We start from the raw sequence: 7,965 nt of genomic DNA on the forward strand, positions 1-7,965 counted from the left end.
AAGGGGAACTTTTGACTTTGAGAGAACGACCACCCACGCTGTCAATTGACCTTCGAGCCCATACAAAAATGTGATATATGGCAATATATGTAAATCACATATATGATGTATACAGTATGTCAATGTATGCCTCACACATATAAGTCACATATATACACATACATGTCAAATATATTTCAAAATATAGCAAAATTGGCCGTTTTTATATATGTCACATAGCTTACAGTAGAAATCTAGATGCACCCTAGCGGCGGCAAATTAATTTGCTCAGCCTGTACGTCTAGTATCGAACCATAGGAATTTCTATTGGCTTAACACCGTGGATGTTCTCCAATCACAGCGCTCTATTTCGTTAGAGTCTTAAGGCGGGCTTAACAGGATAACGACATCCTGCGACGGTGAACAACAAGGAAGGTGGTTATGGCGAACGAAGAGCGGTTGTTTGAATCGCCGTTGGCGTCAACTTTGGAGGAGTTGGACTTGTGCTTTTCTTTGAAAGTAGAGCAACACAATGCACTTAAGTCATTCCTTTCGAAGAAGGATGTATTTGCCGTTTTGCCGACCGGATACGGATATGGTCGTAGCGCTGGCCTATTGCATGCCTCTGCAGTTTGAAAGACAATTCTCTGCCCGCCCCTTGGATTAAGCAGGTGAATGATTCGATTCCAGACTATACATGTCAATGATATAGGATGGCCCGCCAGGCTATATGTCACATATATTTTCCCAGATATACAAATATATGTAATGTTCTGCTATGTCACATTTATAGAAATATGTCACAATATATGTATCAGAAATATAACATTGTTGATGTTCCAAAGAAAACACACAAAATATTTGTTTAACCTTTTATTAAAGTTTAGTTTTTCCACACAAACAGTGAGTACACTCTCCAGGTAGAAACTTTTTTCCCCTTTATGGAAGTGGCACACATTGATTTGGCATATGATGCACTCAGTGTTCTCAGGGCAGCAGTCCTCACAAATCACCACCTGCAAACAGGGAACAGAGAAGATTAATATGCTGTAAAACACACAGAACATGAAAAGACCATCACTTAAGCACTACGACCTTCACATGCATCTTTAATAAACACACACCTTGGCACAAGTAAGCTTAAATAAGGGCTATGAGATGAAGAACATGTAGCCTAATGATCCATACATCAGAATACTTTGACAAGATTTGGGAAAGACTCTTGAAAGATTGGAGTCTTTTAACTAATGCCCCCTATTCAAGCTTTACTCAAAAGACTATCTTTCAAGAATCTCCCAAATCTTCAAAGTCTTCTGTTGTAAGGATGGCTTAACACTACCCTTCACAAACTAAAGATCCATTTAGGCCTACTAACATTCACGTTAGCCTGCATGGTTATAAGCAGACACTTTAAATATAATTTAGCTGCTATAGCTAGGTTAACTAACTTACTCACACCTGATATTTCATTCAAACTAAAACTTATATTCATAACAACATCTCAGACAGGCTTGTTGTTGGATGTGATGTTAACTACCATTCTAGATATTCCACATAATGGTAAAGTAAGTTAATGGAAAAGTTAACATTAACAGCTAACATCGCTAACGTTAGCAATATTAGCTCGCTAACGTTATCGATAGCTAATTGATAACATTAACGTTAGCTAATTCTAACATGATGGTTAGACTTTTAACAAACGGATTTGGTTAACATTACATTATAAAAACAATATTTTCTAACTAATTCCCGTTTACTAAAGGCTTTCTTACCTTGGATATGATGACAGCAGAGTTTGTACAGCTTACACAGTGGATGCATGACAAAAAGACGGTGGAAAGTCACCGTGGTTGGAGTTCAAATGTCAGTCCAGGGTGGGGGATGGTTATTGCTGTGTGCGCATGCGCATATCAAGATGCGATAAGCATTCGTTATTCATGGGTTTCATCAGGTCCCTTTCCACAGGTGTATAAAATCAAGCACCATGATTATGAATGCAGACTGCATGGTGCTTGATTGATACACCTGTGTAAAGGGACCAGATGAAACCCATGAATATTTAAAGTAGCTTTGGCCTCACACATTTTTCATGCACATATAGTGCAACCCAAAGCACTCCACACAAAACATTGACACATAAGGCAGCATAGTTGACACCATATCTGTGACGCCAAGACATAAACAAATATATTCACACTGTTCTCCATTTGGAAAATAAGTAATGTAATCTAGTGTATGGATATGTATGCCACCATATACGGAGACTACAAATATGTCTGCCACATATTCACACATAAAGTTCTCCATATATTTAGAAAATAAGTAGTGGAATCTAGTGTATGGATATGTATGCCACCATACATAGAGACTACATATAAGTCTGTCACATATTCACACATAAACTTCTCCATGGGCCCTATGATGACATTCTAAAGTGCATCGTCACTCGTCAAAAGTCTATTCAAATTTAGTAGGATGTCCAGTTCACATTGGGAGGGGTTTCGTTCTCAAAAGTGGAGCGCATGGCGTAACAAGGTGTTCCTAGGTCTTTTAATCAGTCATATGGGTGTGTTTGGGGCGTAACATCATTTTAAACCAATGAGAATGACATCTGTCATTCCCTTTAACGGCGCAACGCGCGATATGTCAAATAAATGCATCGGTATTTTGGCATTCAACGGCGCATTTCAGTGGCGGAGCTAGGGGGTGGCTTAGCGGGCTTAAGCCCCGAATCTTTTTTCAAAAGCCCCGAATCTTTTTTTTAGTGTTTTAAATTCCCGGCAACTCTTATTTCCAATATAACTTCCCCTCGGTTTCTCTATAAATCTCACAAAATGCTCTATTACTGAGGAAATATATCCCTTATTTTCAAAGCCCAATATTGAAAAATAATTTGACTTGCTACACGATCTATGCCAGGTCTCTGGGCTATCCGCTATGGTGATTTCAATGGTTAGATTGATTTGTTTAGATCCAGTGAAAATGCTGCCTTGACAACGCTACGCCATGTCTGTCACTTTTACAGTCTGTGATAAAACACTTTGTGTACATGTTGTTGAAACGTTATGGATATTAGAAAGTTTTTCAAAAGACCACCCAGCTCCGTTCAAGCAACAGCATCGCCCAGTGAACTGACGGATGGTGTTGTTTCAGGTTGGTGATTTCACGTTAAGAGCTCAGTCAGTTAGGCAGGCTAACGTTAGGCTACTTGGCTAGCTCCCTAAATAAATGCTTAATGTTAACGTTAAATGTCCTCGTTAGTCGGCGGAAAAGGCAAATTCAATACTCTCATAGGCTAGCTAAGCCTACTGCAGAATAAGAAATTCCAGCTCCCAAAACAAAGTGATCCTCGTCTTGTAATAAATTAGGCTACACTGTTTTGAAATGTCAGAAAAACCCATTAACAGTTATCTGCCCATGTCAACTTTTCAGTGTCCTATGTTGCACAAAAGAATGTTAACTGTTAGCCTACCTTAAAACCTTGTTGATATCCTATCCACCACAGATCTTATAATCCAAGAGTCCACATAAATATAAAAGTCATGTTATGTTGTTTTGGCTGCCTAACTAATTATTAACTAACAAAAAAAAAACATTACAATGATATATTGAGAGGAAAGGGCCCTTTCCATAAGTGTGTTAATCAAGCACCATGCAGTCTGCATTCATAATCTAGGTGCTTGATTTTATGCACCTGTGTAAAGGGACCTGATGAAACCTATAAATAATATTGCTAAATTACAAAATTAATATAATTTAGAAACGCCTATGTCAAGATGATAATGCATTCCTTGTATCATGATGACTGGCCATACTGTAATTATATCATATTATGTATATTATAGTATAAGATATTCTATATATTTGTCACACAGATGAGATCAGGGAAGAGGAAGAAGGAGAATAGCAATAATAAACAATAATGTCATATCAAACAATAGCCTAATGAAAATAAACAAATACTATAATGTACAAACCATAAGAAACGCTTAATTAACTAAGTACATGCTAAACAGATATGAACAGATATTGCCTCTTGAAAGACCCAAAACTATAATTTTACACAGTGTGCCAGTCAGATACCTTGAATCTGTTGAATGTTAGTTTCACATTTTTTAAGTCTCAATGTGTCCATTAGTTTACACAAAATTCACTAAAAGTCATTATTTAAGGGGTTATTTAAAAAAAAATGAAATGGGCTAAGCCCCGAATGTTTACAATGTCTGGCTCCGCCCCTGGCGCATTTGAAGGAGGCTGCTTGCTAGATCGTATAGAATAGTCATTCTTAAACCATGCTTTACTAAAATCTAGCATAGCCTTCACGCATTTGCACTCGTCTATTATTTGAACTCATTGGCAAAGTGAAACTAACTTCACCAAGGAGTCAGTCAACAACAAGACAGTTATATGCAGTTACTTTCACTATTGACTGACAATGGGTTACCATCGAAAACATAGGCTGGAAAAAGCAACACTTACCCTAATGTTGCTCAAATGACTGAATAAAACAACATTTATCCTGCAGAGGAGTTGCTTCGTGACAGTGCGTCTTCAGCTGTGCTCCATACGTGTCTCTCGCCTCTCCCCTAATCACTTTTAACCGTCATTACCAATTTGCAAATGATGGTGAATAACTACTCATTATGAGATGTACAGTATTTCGTAATATCTTTATTCTAATTATGTTTCCCATTGTAATCGTGCAATTTGTAATGCTTTGTATGGACGTGCGCTGGTGTGCGTTCATGAATGATAGAAGGATGGTGCGTGCACCTGCCAATATGACTGTTGACATGCGCTCTTAAAATAGCATATGAACAACTCGCCATTGACTTCTGACCAGGTTTAGGTGGTGTATGATAGCGATTTTCAGACAATGCGCGAGTCCCCTCCCTAGGTTGTTAATTGCCACACCCCTGGGCGCAATGCTTAAAAAATAAACGTGCAAAATACCGAATTCAACTTTCCGCGGGTGAATAACGAGTATTACGCCATGCGCTGGTGACCCAAAATACAGCCCCATATATTTGGAAAACAAATAATTGGATCTAGTATATGAAGATATATAGCATCTTATATGGGAAATTAAAATATTTTGTATGCATGTATGGACATATAGCTTTGAATATATGTTTGACATAAATATTTGAATCACATATATGTCCATATAAGTAAAATTATAAGTCCCTGTTATTTGACATATATGTTCATATATTGCCATATATCACATTTTTGTATGGGAGTTTTAGTTGGAAACCGAGCAATCTGACCAGCAATCAACGTTGCTTTGAAGCACTTTTGCTATCTGGGTTAGCAAATCATTAGCAAACTTATACTGCCCTGTTGTTGAGATCGCAGCAGTCTGTGACAGTCTCACTTCATGTTATCATTCCCGGCAACTACAGTGAAGGCCAACAGTTGCAATCGTCACAAGTGCCTGATTTCATTTCACTTCTTGCTAATCTAAATGCCTTTGCTCATCTAATGCAGTGAGAAGACTATCATTACAAGGACATCTGTCACCTGTTTAAAGAGGTAAGAAAGCCTACAGACAATTTTGTGTCAGCCATATATTTCAAACTAAAGGAACTGTGACAGATAAGGGTTTTATGTTGTAGCCTAGTCTCATAGCCTACCACTTGTTTTGTAAATGCCAAGTTTGTCACAATTTCAATGCAGCTACTTTTATAAATGGCTGTAGGGTTCTTTTTAGTGCTAACTTAGGGTTAACTATGCAATATAGGCCTGAAGGTCAGCGATTCGGACACCTACTCAACTTATGAGAGGACTTTTGACATTCAGTAGAAAATAGTGTTCATATAGAAATACCAAAAGCTGCACTTGATCTCGGATCACTCTGCATGTTATTTATTTTCTTAGTGTGACTACCAGATGACTTACTGTGTTTCAGTCTGTTGCTAAAGTCACATGGTTATCACTCAACTGACACTGACTACAATAAGGGCCCAACTGAAATCAGATTCAAATTGGGTTCACTTGTCTCTATATGGGATGACTGTGTCCATTTCTTTTATTGTCTATGGTGTGACCTGAATATCTATGGTGCGACCTGAATATCTATGGTGTGACCTGAATATGGTTCTGTATTCAGGGGACCTACTGTTGGGTGCACAGACACACACACACAAGCACAAAAACACACATACAAACACACTTTAAGAATAGCCTTTAATGTCCCCAAATACCTCAAAGAAGACATTGTTGTGCATATATCCAAGAACAACGTTTAAATTAGTTAGTCAAAGGGAAAAAACAATGAAGTTTTGTTGGTTTGGCACTATGTCAGAACAAATCACCACCAAAAACTGCACTCAATTTCGGATCAGTCTGCATGTTATTCATTTCCTTAGTGCGACTACCAGATGACTTACTCTGTTTCAGTCTGTGCTAACTGAACGTCAACGTGCTTATCACTCAACTGACACTGATGATACACTGTCCAGTAAGGGCCCAACGGGATACGGGTTCAAATTGGCTTCACTTGTCTTATTGAAGTCCTATGGGGTGACTTGTGTCCATTTATTTTACTGTCTATGTACAAAACCCATATTCCTTGACAGCAGTCTGTTATACATAGCAAAGTTCTGTTTTACAACATTATCAGAGTGGCGGATGTAGGGAAGGCCTATTCAGGTGAATAGAGCATTCTACAGCATCATATATAAAAATAATAATACGTTGTAAATAAACCTTTCTTAATTGGGACCTATAGCCTAGTAATAATTACACAGGGACTGATGGTGTTTCCCACAGGATTTTTTTCTGGTTGCTAATCATACCATTTTAACATGACAGGCCCATTTGATATATGGGCCATTCTACCGAATTCGTGCAAATTCAGAGGTTGAAACATTTTGAAAAAAGTGTCTTTTTTCCCCAAAACTTTTCATTCACATGCATTGTATAACATCTAAGGTACACATTTCTAATAATTGGACATTTTAATTTCATATTGTCTTTTTGTACAGTTTTGGAATGTTTTCCTTCTCCCAAAATGTGTCACTACCGAAACACAATAAAAATTAACAAAATAAGAAGTTTTATGATAACCTATCAGGAATTTCTTTACATATACCTTCTAAATATATTTTTTTGAATTTTCTTAAAGCATTTCCATGATTCAACTGATAATAATAATATTTTTTAACACAAAATAAAGGTCATTTATGAGATTAATTGCATTTTAAAAACAATATTTCTTTGTAAAACGCATAAAGTTGATCATACCATTTTCAAATTTAAGGATGTATTACTATAAATATATATTTAACCAAACACCACCCTGTTATCTTGTCAGATGATTAGATATAATCTTTTTTTAACAAAACATCCCATGTTTCGGTTGTGACAGCACATGTTCGGTAGTGACGGTAGTGCTTCGGTAGTGACTACTACATCAGACTGCCAGTATTTTGTGTTGATAAAAATGACAAATAAGTCACAAATGTTGCACATAATGCAGCTAGCACATTTAACAGACATATATATATTTTTTTTTTTAAGAAATCTGTTTAATATTTCACTGCTGATGGATAGTTTGGGTGTTATGGGATGCAAGATAGAACTTGTATGCTTGGTTTTATAATCCTTCAAGAAAGATTTATTAAGTGTTCAAAAATGGTCACATTTAAAAGTATTAGTATCTAACATGTTGACAATTTCTCAAAGAACACATAACCTCCAGATCTCATTTAAGTGTTCAATTTGTTACCTTCAGGGCCCTATATTGATAACCTAAGACGCATGATCTGAAGCATATGGTTCAGATGTATGTAGGGAGTGTCTAGTTCACTTTTCCTAGTTTGACAGCGGGTGCATTGTTCAAAAGGATTGTTATAATGTCCCTCGCTCCTTAATTGAAAGGCTACTTCAAAGTAAAAACTACCTAGGGTTTATCGGTTTATCTGTAGGATGCCCATGGACACTACCGTCGAAGTGTAAGGCTATTTTGTTTTGGTTGTTTTT

The 7,965-nt window shown here is 37.0% G+C and overlaps 1 long non-coding RNA gene across 1 annotated transcript; it reads right to left on the reverse strand.

The window, feature by feature from the left end:
* Nucleotides 1-839: 839 nt before the first annotated feature.
* On the reverse strand, nucleotides 840-1,787 carry LOC143122619 (uncharacterized). The gene is made up of 2 exons (XR_012986746.1): nucleotides 1,752-1,787; nucleotides 840-995 (listed from the first exon to the last, which is right to left on the reverse strand). It is a non-coding gene; the product is annotated as an uncharacterized LOC143122619 (long non-coding RNA).
* Nucleotides 1,788-7,965: the final 6,178 nt, after the last annotated feature.

The sequence above is a fragment of the Alosa pseudoharengus genome, unplaced genomic scaffold (genome assembly GCF_046254945.1).
Source record: "Alosa pseudoharengus isolate Yale_2024_CS ecotype anadromous, Long Island Sound unplaced genomic scaffold, YU_APseudo_1.1 YU_APseudo_1.1_scf_1, whole genome shotgun sequence".
Lineage (NCBI taxonomy): Eukaryota > Metazoa > Chordata > Actinopteri > Clupeiformes > Clupeidae > Alosa > Alosa pseudoharengus.